Source organism: Vigna unguiculata, chromosome 3 (genome assembly GCF_004118075.2).
Source record: "Vigna unguiculata cultivar IT97K-499-35 chromosome 3, ASM411807v1, whole genome shotgun sequence".
NCBI lineage: Eukaryota > Viridiplantae > Streptophyta > Magnoliopsida > Fabales > Fabaceae > Vigna > Vigna unguiculata.
Window position 1 is genome coordinate 43274208 of NC_040281.1, and position 14332 is coordinate 43288539.

General features: G+C 30.8%; 1 non-coding gene across 1 annotated transcript; it reads right to left on the bottom strand.

Annotated features, from left to right (window-relative positions):
- Positions 1–45: 45 nt before the first annotated feature.
- TRNAH-GUG lies at positions 46–117 on the bottom strand. Its single transcript has one exon. It is a non-coding gene; the product is annotated as a tRNA-His (tRNA).
- Positions 118–14332: the final 14215 nt, after the last annotated feature.

Genomic DNA, 14332 nt, shown 5'->3' on the forward strand with positions numbered 1-14332 from the left:
AATAATAAAAGAAAAAAATTGAAATTAAAAAAAAAAAAACAGTAGTGTGGCTGCTGGGATTCGAGCCCAGGTCTCCACGGCCACAACGTGGAATTCTTACCACTAAACTACAGCCACTTTTTGGTAAAGTTCCACTTTTTCCTTATACCAATATTAAAAACCCATAACCTTTTCAGTAAAGAAACGCATGGAATGAAAAATCTATCACCTTTAAACAGGTCATGTCTGTTTTTCCTTCTAAATCCCTGATTTCTGCTAGTAATATAGAGTCTCTTGTCAGTATTTAAGGACTACGGTATCGAGAACCTTTTAGCATAAATAAATTTCAATATAACAAACAAAATATGAGTTTCTTTTGAAAATTAATTTTTGTTCGGTAGTATTTATTCAACAAGAGTATTAATTAAAAGTGATTTAATCAGTATTATTCAAATAAATTTCATTTTATCAACAGATTTTTAAGTAAAAAAACGTCTAAACATGATCACATTAGAATAAACTCGTCTTTTATCTAACGATTTTAGAGAACAATTTCATTAACAGTTGTATTTATAAACTTTAATCCAAATATGCATTAAATAATCGCTACAAAAAATTCATTGTAGTTATTCTAATAAAAAAAATTCAAAAGTACATTTTTCATCTTACTAGATGTCAAATAAAATTCGTAGAAACAGGTATTCGCACATAAAACCTGTAACAGGTAAGAAATTGTGAATTGATATCGTAAATGAATAATCGCGAGTAATGAGCACAAGTTATACATGTTAATGAAGTAAGTACAAATATCATAATATTTGTATCCGTGGATACCCCTACTCGTTATACTCTAACTTAAATATCAAAAAATTAAAAAAATGATTAAAATATTAACACATTGACTTGGAGTAGGTTATTTTTTATCAATTAGTTTAAAAAAATCTTTATTTCTTTGTGAACTGTCATTCAACACTTTTTAAATGAGTTATTTGGACTTTATTTGACATTTACGAATAGTATATATTGTATTTTATTTGAATTTATAGTTAAAACATGTTGTTAAATATTTTAAACTTTTTTTTTTGTAAATACTCGTGGATACTCGTACATATTCGTGCATATTAAAATAATATGCGAGTACTCGTATAACATATACTCACACTGATATAGAAACGGGTACGAAATGAATATTTATCTCATGGGTAAGATATGTGAAAGCTACTACTTGTATCATATCCGCCCGGTTCACATCATATTACCACCACGGATAAGAAACTAATTTGTACGAATAAAACTAACAAGGTCAAATATTATGTTACCCCACATAAAAATATGAATAATTTATGATAATATTAAATGGTTTAAATCACCTTTCAAATTATTGATAAATTTAAATATTTTTAATTAAATATCTATTAAAGATAATTTAGAATTAGAATAATATGGTCAACATTAGAGATGTTAAAAAAAATATGTACTCGCTGGTATCCACGGATAAAACCTGCAAAGGGTAGAAAATGGATATTATAAATGTATATTCGTGGATAATGGGTACATGTATTTTTAGTACCTGCATGTTAACGGTGTGGGTGGGTATCATAGTATTTGTACCCATGGATATTCGTACCCGCTATACTTTAATTTAAATTATAAAAAATACATGATTAAAATATTAACATATTGAATTTGAATGAGTTATTTTTTATCAATTAGTTTTAAAAAAAAATCATTTCTTTGTAAATTGTCATTCAACACTATTTAAATGGGTTATTTGAACTTTGTTTAAAATTTATGAATGTTATGTATTGTATTTTATTTGAATTTATGATTAAAATATTTTGTTAAATATTTATTTTTATTTTTTATTTTCTGTAAATACCCGCGGGTACTCGTTGATATTAAAAAATTATGTGAATACATGTATAATGTATATCCGACAAATATGAATACGGATACGAAGTAGATATTTATCCTAGGATAGGAAAGCTATTATCCACACCCTATCCGTCCGTCGACATCCCTAATTAGCATAGTCTTAATAATTACTAACTATACATAAAAAAAAATATTTTGTGTTATTATATTAATTGTATGATTGAATACCAAATTTTAAACTTTTATATATATATATATATATATAAAAGTTAATGCAAGAGTTCATAAAAAAAATAATTAATATACACAAGTATAAGTTTTTTTTTTAATTTTTATGCGAGCTTACAGGTCGGCTCGCGTGGACTACGGGCTTATGCGGATTAAGCCACTGCAGGCCTACAAGCTTACTACCTTGACCCACTCCGCGTTTTTTTCGTGGGCCTGCGGGCCGACCCGACAGACCAGACCCTAATTATCATCCATAGGTTTTATTTGGTATGAGGTATTTAAAGAAAAAAAAAGAAAAAAAGGAACCACAAAGAAGGATTCAAGAACAACCAGTGAGAAGGAAATAATATCAGAAAGAGCATTATCAACTGTGGATATATATATATATATATATATATATATATATATATATATATATATATATGTATATGTATATGTATATGTATGAGCATGCTTTAGAGAAGAAAGCACACATGTATAAGAAACAAAAGAAGAATAAAACATGGAAAGGGAATTAACTACCACCACAGATTAGTAGAACTAATTTTATTGCTAACACTAATTGAACAACATATATTAATAGACAGTAGGTAATCATAAGTTATATGCATCATTCACATTCTTGCAATTTGAACCACAAAACCTTTTGTCTCTACTTAAACTTTAGTATTCAGACCGAATTAAATAATATTCTGTCATTGAGATTTTAATTAAAACGAAATTTACTATTATTTGACCATTTTAGTACAAACAGGTGATAATTACAAATAACCCGCTTAAATAATTCTTAATAATATACTTATCAGGACAAAATAGATTTTATCTTTTATCAATTAAATGAACTATTTATTTTAATAAAGATGCATTGTTAGTTAATAATATTTTTCATCTGAATTAATTATTTATTTAAAAGTATAATACTATGTGATTTCTTCTACATTGATAATTAATGTCCTTTTTATAACTTCATACATTTTCTTTCTCTTATACATGAATTTTAACAAGGATTATCATGGAAATATATCACCAATAAAACCTGAGTACAACATATATATATATATATATATATATATATATATATATATAAATGATTGACATTACTTCGATTTTAAGACAATGAGTTGAAGATTATTTATCCTTATATGAGATTAAATTTTCTCATATTTACTCAATGAGATTGGTATATTTCTCCTTGAACTAACTACGAGTATCCTTTACTTAAACCGTCATTCTTTTAAACAGAACACATTTGTTTCACATTTTGTTAACAAAATTTTCAATATAAGAACTTGTTTAAATCGTCAATCAATTCAAGATAAACTTTTAGTTATGATATTACTTATGAATCTTTTTCAAGAACAGATTCACAAAAAAAACACAACATAAATAAGATATAAGTCTAATTCCAACTTAAATGAAATACATCACATTTAATTCAAAACTTTAAAAGATAATAAAACTATAACCTTTTGTTCTTGTATTATACAACTTTTTAACTTTTACTAAACAATTAGACTCATTCAATTCTACCACGGATTTCGTTTGTTGGTTCACGGGTACGTAAATGTCCTATTTGTTTAATTCAGGTATGAAGAAGAAGTTTCGTTTTATAATTCGCATTTTATCCTATGAGTGTGTGAAGCATCCATTCCAGCGTGGATTTGCATTTGATGCCGACAAATGAAGAGGCATAGACAACGATTAGGGTTCCTACAGTTAAAATATAAACTAAATGCATCACCCTATACAACATGCTAATAATTATAATAATAATAATATCGTTCTATGGAATCTATATACACTATACAAAATGTTATTTTAAACCTACCCCTCACCTCCTCCTATTTTAAAATTAAAATCTATAACATATATAAATAGCTACCTTTTCTCCATACTGCTGTGGAAATAAAAACTGCCCCAATATTAATTAAATATCAGCACTATATCAAATTATTCAAATTTTTATTCAATCCATCACTCACCATTTTTTGTCTTATCTTAATATTCTGTACTTGGTGCAAATACATAGAATGTGACTGTAAAAAGGGAATATAACAGCCTTTTTCCCAACTACTGTTTTGAATTTCTGGCCAGTGAGAATAACCTTCTTTATCACAACTTAGCACGAGAGAAAAAAAAAGTTAGTATGCCGCAAAAGCAAAAGAGAAACGCACGTCAATTGGAAGAAAAATAATTCTATGCTTTTGAAGTCAAAACCCACGTGAGGTCCTGTTGGATAAATTATGGTATCAGTTTTGGTTAACATCTATTATCAGTGGATCAGTATGGTTTTTTGATGTTAAAAATAACTTTGTTATTTTTTTTCTCTGTTATAATCAAACTCATTAATAAAAAAAAAAACTATAAACATAATTGTGATAAATAATAGCATTTTAGTTCAGACACAAATGGTAATTAGTGAGTAAGAACGTGGAACATGGATAGAGACTACTTAAAAGGTGATGAGTACTGAAGTACTGTACTTGCACACAAACACATCTCAGATCAAATTTTATGGATGTTGCACCTTCCTCCTTGTTCATTATAATCATTGCAACTACCTTAAAACATTATTTATTAGGTTAAAATAGAACGTTGGTTATCGTTTTTGTTGCAGAATCTCAATTTGGTCCTCGTATTTTTATTAGTCTCAATTAGGTCCTCATTTTTGTAAATTAGTATCAATTAGGTCCTTTCCGGTAGTAGAAAACTAACACCGTTAAGTAGGTGCCACATGTCAACTCCTCGTTTTTTTGATTTTTTTTTTTTGAATTTTTTTTTGAATTTTTGAATTTTCTTTTGAATTTAAAAAAAAAAATACTTATGTCACATGTCACTTCTGTAATGTGCCACGTGTCAATATAATATGGTGACACGTGTCAAATTAATGTATGAATCTCAATCTGGTCCTCATATTTGTTAAATTGATTTGATTTGAGTCCTAATTTTTTTTTAAAATTTCAATTTCGGGCACTCCAAATTTAGACCAAATTTTACTTTTATATAATGTTATGATTATTTTTATTAAAATTGATATTTTTATTAAATATTTTAATAATATTAATTATATTTAATATTAAAATTTTAAATATATTTATTTTAATTTTTTATAAAATTATTTTAAAATTTTAAATTTGAATTTATAAAATTGTTATTTTTAAGCCAACTCTAAAATATTGTTGATATTGAATATTATACAAATATTTCGAATATAAATTTATTAATTTATATATTTATAATTTTAAAATAAAATTTAAATAAAGTTTAATGTAAAATATAAATTTAAATAAATTAAATGTTGTTAAAAATATGTAATAGAAATATCACTTGTAATAAAAGTATCATCATTACATTTATAAAAAAATTAAATTTGTTCTAAATTTGGAGCATATGAAATTAAAATTATTTTAAAAAAATTTGGGACTGAAATCAAATCAAATTAACAAATATGAGGACCAAATTGAGATTCATACATTAATTTGGCACGTGTCACCATATTAGATTGACACGTGGCACATTACAGAAGTGACACGTGACATAAATATTTAAAAAAAAAATTAAAAAATTTTAAAAAAAAATTCAAAAAAACGAGAAGCTGACACGTGGTACCTACTTAACGGTGTTAGTTTTCTACTAACGGAAAGGACCTAATTGATACTAATTTACAAAAATGAGGACCTAATTGAGACTAATAAAAATACGAGGACCAAATTAAGATTTTGCTACAAAAACGAGGATCAACGAAGTATTTTAACCTATTTATTGTCACCCTTTTGTTCATATTGAATTTTAAGAAAGGAATAATCTCATTTCATTTCACATATCATCAAAATAGTGCTTTGATTTTAATATGTTTAAATACAATATCGAATTGAATCCAAGTAATTAAAAATTATTTAAGTGATATTTATGTTATAATATGTCAAATGAGTATTAACTTTGTTAAATTATAAATATCAAAATAAACTAAAAATATATTGTTCTACAATATATACTTTACCACCCAATTTAACAATATAATAATGAAAATTTAAATTAGAAAATAAAATAAATTTAGTTAAAATCTTATTATTTTAAGTTGTCAAGATGATACTTTTAGTATATGGGTGTCAATGTATTATACCTTTCCGCTGTTGAATTGGCACAATATACTTTCTCTAATTACTAAGATTTGTGTTAGTCTTTAAATTTTAAGAAAATTGGAGTGAGAGAATTGTATTCTTTATGCACATTAATGACTAAGCTAAAAAATGGTTTGAGAAGTGCATTATGCCAAAGCTTGCCACCATTGGAAGTGATGAACAACAATAGGGTCAACCCTATACTTATTTATCCATATAATTAATTTATGACTTCTATTATGATGGATAAATTTGATAATATATATATATATATATATATATATATATATATATATATATATATATATATATATATATATATATATATAGAGATATAGATATAGATATATATAGATATAGATGGATAGATAGAGGGAAAGGAAGGAGTCATGAAGTTACTATTAGGATATAATTGGTACAAAGTTCTTTTCAATTATTCTTTTTAAATCGGAAGTTGAATAAACATATCTTTTTTGTTTGATTTAATTATAAATTATCAAGAAATCATGCTGCCGAGAATGGTTTTTACCAAAGTTTTCGCAAAATCATGATAAAAATCCAATTTTCTTGAGTTAAAAATAAAAAAGTTTTACTTTTAGAAAAAAAAAAAACAATATAACATGGTAGAACACTTCATTTGTACCGTATATAAGTTGGTTGAAAAAAAAAATGGAATATATAATGGATGGGACCAAATTTCTTGCTCTAAGAGAGGAGATGGTGGTAGATGCTAGGGTGTAAGGAAGCAAAGATAAGTAATTCAAGTAGAAAGATATGCAAGGAATTAATGTGTCCTCACGTAGTGTATAGGTTGGAAATTTGTTACTCATATAGTATTTCACTATCGTAAGTGAAATAAAATATACTAACATTTCCTAAATTTTGTAATATAAAAAATCATTTAAATTGATTAACAGATGATACATACTAAATTATATGTAATTTTTAATATTTTTTATATGAGTTTAAAATATAAAATGCAAATTGAAAAATAAAGATACACAGCAAAGTCAACAAGACAGATAAACCAATATTCAAACAACCAAAAAATATGAAAATCACTTTTTTTTTAAGTTTAAATATTCATTTGGTCTAACTTTTATTTAGTTTTTTTAATTTGATTCTATTTTTTTTACAATTTAATCTTAATATTCGATAATTTTTTTTAAAATTATTAATTTTTATTAACGATATTTCAATCTAACAAATAATGAATAATGGCGGCTATAGGTATTTTGTGGATTTTTTTAACTAGTTTTAAATTTTAATTTTTTAATTTTTCAATTTTAAAAAAAATGTCTATAAAAATTGGATCAGATTAAAAAAATATATTAGAACTGAATTTAACAAACTTATTGAAAATAGAGACAAAATTAATATTTAGATGTTTTTGAGAAAATATAATTTGTAGAAACGGTTCAAAAATAAATTTTCAAGTATGTGATATGTGAAATAATATGAGATATTCACATCGTCAATTAATTTTATAGATATGGTCCATTTGTTAATTACTCTGTAGTTGTTGTATAGTTTATGATACTGTAATATTATAGAGTTGACAACAATTTATTATGACAATTACTGTGTGATAAGCAGAGAATTACGTAAGTTTCACATGTCGTATGTGCTTTAGGTCATCAAATCTGCTCTCTTCTACCGTACACTATACTATCAAAGTAAGAGAGTGAGGGCTTGAAATGAAAAAGCACATTAAAGGATTCTCATGATAGTGGCAATGGTTGAATGTTAGTCCTTAATGCTTCTTCCGCATTAGTTTTACATTTGGTATCAGACTAAGGTTAAATATATTTGTCTTGTTTTTTAATTTGTCATGGTTATGATTCATTATTTGTGTCTTTCCTGTGTTTGATATCGAACATAATATTATCGACGTTGGAGGTGTCACTTTGATGAGGTGATGCTAACTCACTATTGGACTTTGTTGTTATGGGTACAAAAGATTTCAGAGCATCACATTGCGACCCTTTGAGGTTTTGTCGGAATCGCTCTAAGAATCCAGAAACTGAGATTTGTTTTGCGTACTTATGTAATGCAAAACGTTGCTACTTGCTTATGGCAATTAATACCATTTTGGATAGTGGGTGTGTTAATTATTTTGAGGTTGAAGATGAATTAAAAATATACCTTTGATTTAGTTAAAGTAACGAGGAGTATATATATATATATATATATATATATATATATATATATATATATATATATATATATATATATATATATATATATATATATATATATATATATATATATATATATATATATATATAAGGTGAAATATTTTATGGTGTGAGAGTTAAGTAATGTCTTTGATTTGTTTGTGTACTAATGTATTGCAAAACATGATTCAAACATAATATTATCGACGTTGAATGTGTCCCTTTGATGAGGACCCTAACCCAGTGTTGGGCTTTACGGTTATGGGTATAAAAGATCTCAGAGCATCTGTATCACAACCCTTCGAGGCTTTGTCAAAATCGTTATAGGAATCCGAGATTTGTTTTGTGTACTCATGTAATGCAAGACATTACTCATTGTTAAGTAATGCCTTTTGTTTGAATTACTGTATGAGTTCATTAAGGATTGACGTATGATTGCTCCTTTTAAATCTTGTTTATAAAAGACTTCCTTCATATAAAATTGAAGAAAATCGTACTATAATGTTTTCTACGTACTATAATGTTTTCTACATTCTATGAGGTTTTGTACATATTATAAGATTTTGTATGTTATGTATGTTTTTGTACGTACTATAAGGTCATGTATGTAGGTAGTATACGTTTTTGTACGTACTATAATGTTTTGTGTGTTATATATATTTTGTACGTAATATATGTTAATATAAATTACATGTTGTATGATTAATTTATATACGTGAATATTATTATTTATTTTGGAAGGAGAAAATTCTTTCCCATCTGGATTGGATGGACATTATTAGAGAACTAAAAACATCGTTATTGCTAAGACCAACACTCCAGATGTTGTTGATCTCTATGAAAAGCAGAAGAAGTTAAATTGTTTCTTTGTGACATTAATAAAGACCAACTTTTCTACTCGTATTCGGGGTTATGTTGATCAGCATGACAATTTGAGAGATTTGCTAAAGGTTATTGATGAATAATTCATCACATCTGATAAATCTCTTACCAACACTATTATCATGTATTTTTTATCCTTAACGCTCATTGGGAAAAAGGAAGTGCATGATCAATCATGAACATAAGGGACATGTGACTCAACTAAAGACCTTAGAGGTTATCATGTCTGATTCCCTTCTGGTACATTATATTTTGTATATTTTGCCTCATCAATATGCTCATTTTAAAATTGCTTATTCATGTGTGTTTAATAAGAGGAAAGGTTGCTAATGGAGGAAGGTCAAACTGTGAACTTGACTACTTCTCTAAGAATAAAAAGAATCAAGTTAATCAGAAGGGAAAATCAGTTATAAAATGGAAATTCTTGTGATGGTTCGATTTCGAGTGAAAATTCTTGGGATAAGGGTGATCGTGTATTGGATTTTTAATGATCCAATCCACATCCATTTTGGATCCAAATAATTGGATTAGATTTTCGATCGAAATCTTTTTTTTTTCAAAAAAAGTATATTGAATTTTTTAAAAATCCAGATCCAAATATTTAGATCAAGTTTAAATCCAAATCTAAATATTTGGATCAAGTTCAAAATCCAAAATCCATTTTTCAAAAAATAAATTCAAATTAAATTTTTTAAAACTTGTGTCCATAGGGCTGACACCATAGAATTTGACAGATTTTTTGTCGGGGCCAACAAGGCCAAATTTCAGCATGGGATGAACTTGGATGACTTTCGAACGAATTTCGGTCGGGGACGACGTGACCAAATTTGGGCCAAGGTCGACTTGACAAAATTTCAGTCGAGATCGACTTGATTGGATTTGACTGAATTTCGACCATAGCCGATTTTGCCTAATACGACCAGATTTTGGCCAGAGCCGACTTGGCCAAATATGACCACATTTGGGCCAGAGCCTGATCATTCAAATTTCGGTCAGGGTTAACTCCACTAAATTCGTCGGTTGGGATCGAGTTGATTAAACATGGCCAATTTTCGATCACAGCTGACTAAGTTGAATATAGTCAAATTTCATTCAGGACTTACTCGACCGAATACGGCTAAATTTGGGCTAGTGCCGACTCGACCAAATTTTGGTCATGACCAACTCGACTGAATTTGGCCAAATTTAGGTTAGGACCGACTCGCCTAAATATGACCAAATTTCGGTCGCAATCGACTCTGCCGAATACGACCAAATTCAGGCCAGGACCAACTCGGTCAAATTTTTGTCGAAGCCAACACGATCGAATTTTGACTGGAGTCGACTCGACTGAATTCGGCCAAATTTCGGTCGTGGCCGACTCAGTTGAATATGGCCAAATTTTGATTGCGACCGACTCATTTGAATACGATCAAATTTCATCATAGACCGTCTCAGTCAAATACGACCAAATTTGGGCCCGGGCTGACTCGACCAAATCTCAATCAGGACCAACTTGATTGAATTCGACCGAATTTTGAATAGAACCAACTAGGCTAAATACAACCAAATTTTGGTCGCGGTTGTCTCGGCCGAATATAGTCAAATTTTGTCTAGGTCGACTCAGCCCAATGCAGTCAAATTTTGGTTGGGGTGAACTCAACTGAATACTTCCAAATTTTATCCAGGACCAGTTGAGCCAAATTTCAATCGGACCGGCTTGACAGAATTTGACCTAATTCAGCCAAATTTTGTATAGGATCACGCCAACTCAATCAAATACGAGTAAATTTGGGCTAGTCCGTCTCAACCTTTATCCTAACCTAACCAAAAATATAAATTGAAAATTTGGATTGGATATTTTGGATTATCCATTTTGAAAATATAGATTTAGAGTATGCATATACAATCCATAAAATATATAAAATGTAGATCAGATTGATATCCAAATCTAATAAAATGGATTGAATTTTTAATAAAATGGATATTAAATAGATTGGATCATAGCAAAAATGGATTGAATAATGAAAATTAGATTTTTTGCCAATCCTTAGTTTAACTTTTCAGATCATCCTCTATTTCCTTCCGCTCATTTAAGAGTTCAATAAATATAAATTATTGTTGTTATCCTCGTAATTTTTATTTTTATGTGTTAAATAAACATTAATTATTACTTTTACCCTCATATTTTCATTCTTTCAATTTCATATGTATTTAATATCTTTTATTAATACATTTTTTTACAAGAGTATAATTTAAATTTGTTGGTACAAATTTATGGATACATTAACAATTCTTTAATTAAACTTCTAAAATTTTCAATTAAATTTTAAGCTTTAAAGTTTATGAATATAAATTTCAAGGTTTAGTGTTTACGGACGTTTCACGTCGCACGTCGCACGTCTCACCTCACACGTCGCACGTCTCACGTCTTACGTCTCACGTTCCACATCTCTCACGTGTCACGTTGCATGTCCCACGTTCCACGTGTCATGTCTCATGTCTCACGACTCATGTCCCACGTCTCAAGTCTCACGTCTCACGTCTCACGTCTCACGTCTCACATCTCACGTCCCGCGTTTCATGTCTCACATGCCACGTTCCACGTCACACGTCTCACGTCTCACATTCCACGTCCCACGACTCAAGTCCCACGTGTCACGTCCCATGTGTCACGTCCATCGTCTCACGTCTCTCACGTATCACGTCGCATGTCTCATGTCCCACGTGTCATGTCTCATGTCTCACGACTCACGTCCCACGACTCAAGTTCCATGTCTCACGTCACACGTGTCACGTCCCATGTGTCACGTCTCTCGTCTCATGTCTCACGTCTCTCGTTTCACGTCATACGTCTCTTGTCTCACGTCTCACATCTCTCGTTTCACGTCCCATGTCCCACGTCTCACGTCTCACGTCCCACGTTCCACATCGTCACATGTCTCACGTCCCACGTCTCACATCTCACGTCTTACGTACCATGTCCCACATTTCACGTCTTACATCTCACGTTTCACGTCTTACGTCTTACGTTCAACATCCTACGTCTTACATCCTATGTCCACTGTCTCACGTTCCACGTTCCACATCCCGCGTTTCACGTTCCACGTGTCACGTCTCTCGTCTCACATCTCTCATTTCACGTCACACGTCCCACGTGTCACGCCTCTCATTTCACGTCTCATGTCTCACGCCACACGTCACACGTCACACGTCTTACGTATCACGTCTCACATGTCACGTCGTCTCACATCCCACGTTTCACGTCTCACGTCTCATGTCTCACTTCTCACGTCCCACGTCCCACGTCCCACGTCCCACATCGTCTCACGTCCAACGTTCCACATCGTCTCACGTCCAACGTTCCACGTCTCACCTCCCGCGTCTCTCGTTTCACGTTTCACATCGCACGTACCACGTCCCACGTCTTATGTTTCATGTCCCAAGTCTCACATTTCATGTCTCACGTTCCACGTCGTCTCACGTCTTACGTCTAATGTCCTACGTCTCACGTCTCATGTCTCATGTCTCACGTCTCACGTTCTGTGTCTCACATCTCACGTATCGCGTCTCACCTCTCACCTCTCAAGTCTCACGTCTCACCTCCAGCGTGTCACCTCCTGCGTCTCACGTCTCTCGTTTCATGTTTTTCGTCTCACGTCGAACGTATCACGTCCAACGTCTTACGTTCCACGTCTCACGTCTTATGTCTCATGTTTCATGTCTTATGTTTCATGTCTCACGCCTCACGTCACACATCACTCACGTCCAACGTACTACGTCTCATGTTCTACTTCTCACGTCTTACGTTCCACGTCCTACGTCTCACATCTCATGTATCACGTCCCATGGTTCACATATCACGCTCACGTCTCACCTTTAACGTCCCACGTAGCATGTCTCACGTTGCACGTCTCACATTATTGTACTGAAATACTTGATTTTTTTTTAAAATAATGGTGCTTTGGTTTACTGGTTGTAGTATAACTAAGGTTCTTCTTTGTTATTTATCATTCTTCAAGTTTCTTCTTGATCGAAAGAAGAGAAAGAACATTATTTTACCGGAAATAGGAAAGCTAAACTTATGGAACAAAAATAATTTGAAGCTTTTGCAGATGTCTGCTATCATTACATGGATGATTTTAGAAAAGTGTTTAAATGTTGACAAACAATATTTTTTATTGGTTTTCTGTTATGACATTCAATATGCGAAGAGATGTGTCACAAAATTGTAATCAATGGTGGGCAAAAAATCTATTTTTTATAATCCAATCTATTTTTTCTATGATCTAATCCATTTAATATGTATTTTATTAAAAATTCAATCCATTTAAAATCCATTTTATTGGATATGGATATCAATCTAATATATATTTTATTTATTTTATGAATTGGATATCCATTCTCTAAATCTAGATTTTCAAAATGGATAATCTAAAATATCCAATCTAAATTTTCAGTTTATATTTTTGGTTAGGTTAAGCTAAAAGTTGAGACCGACTAGTCCAAATTTAGTCGTATTTGATTGAGTTGGCGTGACCTTATAAAAAATTTGGCCGAATTCTATCAAGTCGGTCTCGACTCGAAATTTGACCTAGCTGGTCCTGGACAAAATTTAGAAGTATTCGGTTGAGTTCACCCCGACCTAAATTTGACTGCATTGGCCTGAGTCGACCTAGACAAAATATGATCGTATTCGGTCGAGACAACCATGACCAAAATTTGGCAGTATTCAGCCTAGTTGGCTCTAGTCAAAATTTGGTCGAATTCAATCTAGTTGGCCTCGATTGAGATTTGGCCGAGTCGACCGTGACCCAAATTTGGTCATATTTGGCTGAGACAGCCTAGGGTGAAATTTGGTCGTATTCAAATGAGTTGGTCACGATCGAAATTTGGCCGTATTCATTTGAGTCAGCCACTACCAAAATTCGGCCGAATTCAGCCGAGTCGGCTCTGGTCAAAATTCGGTCGTGTTGGCCTCGACCAAAATTTGACCGAGTTGGTCATGGCCTGAATTTGGTCATATTCTGCAGAGTCGATCACGACCGAAATTTGGTCATATTTAGGCAAGTCGATCCTAAACTAAATTTG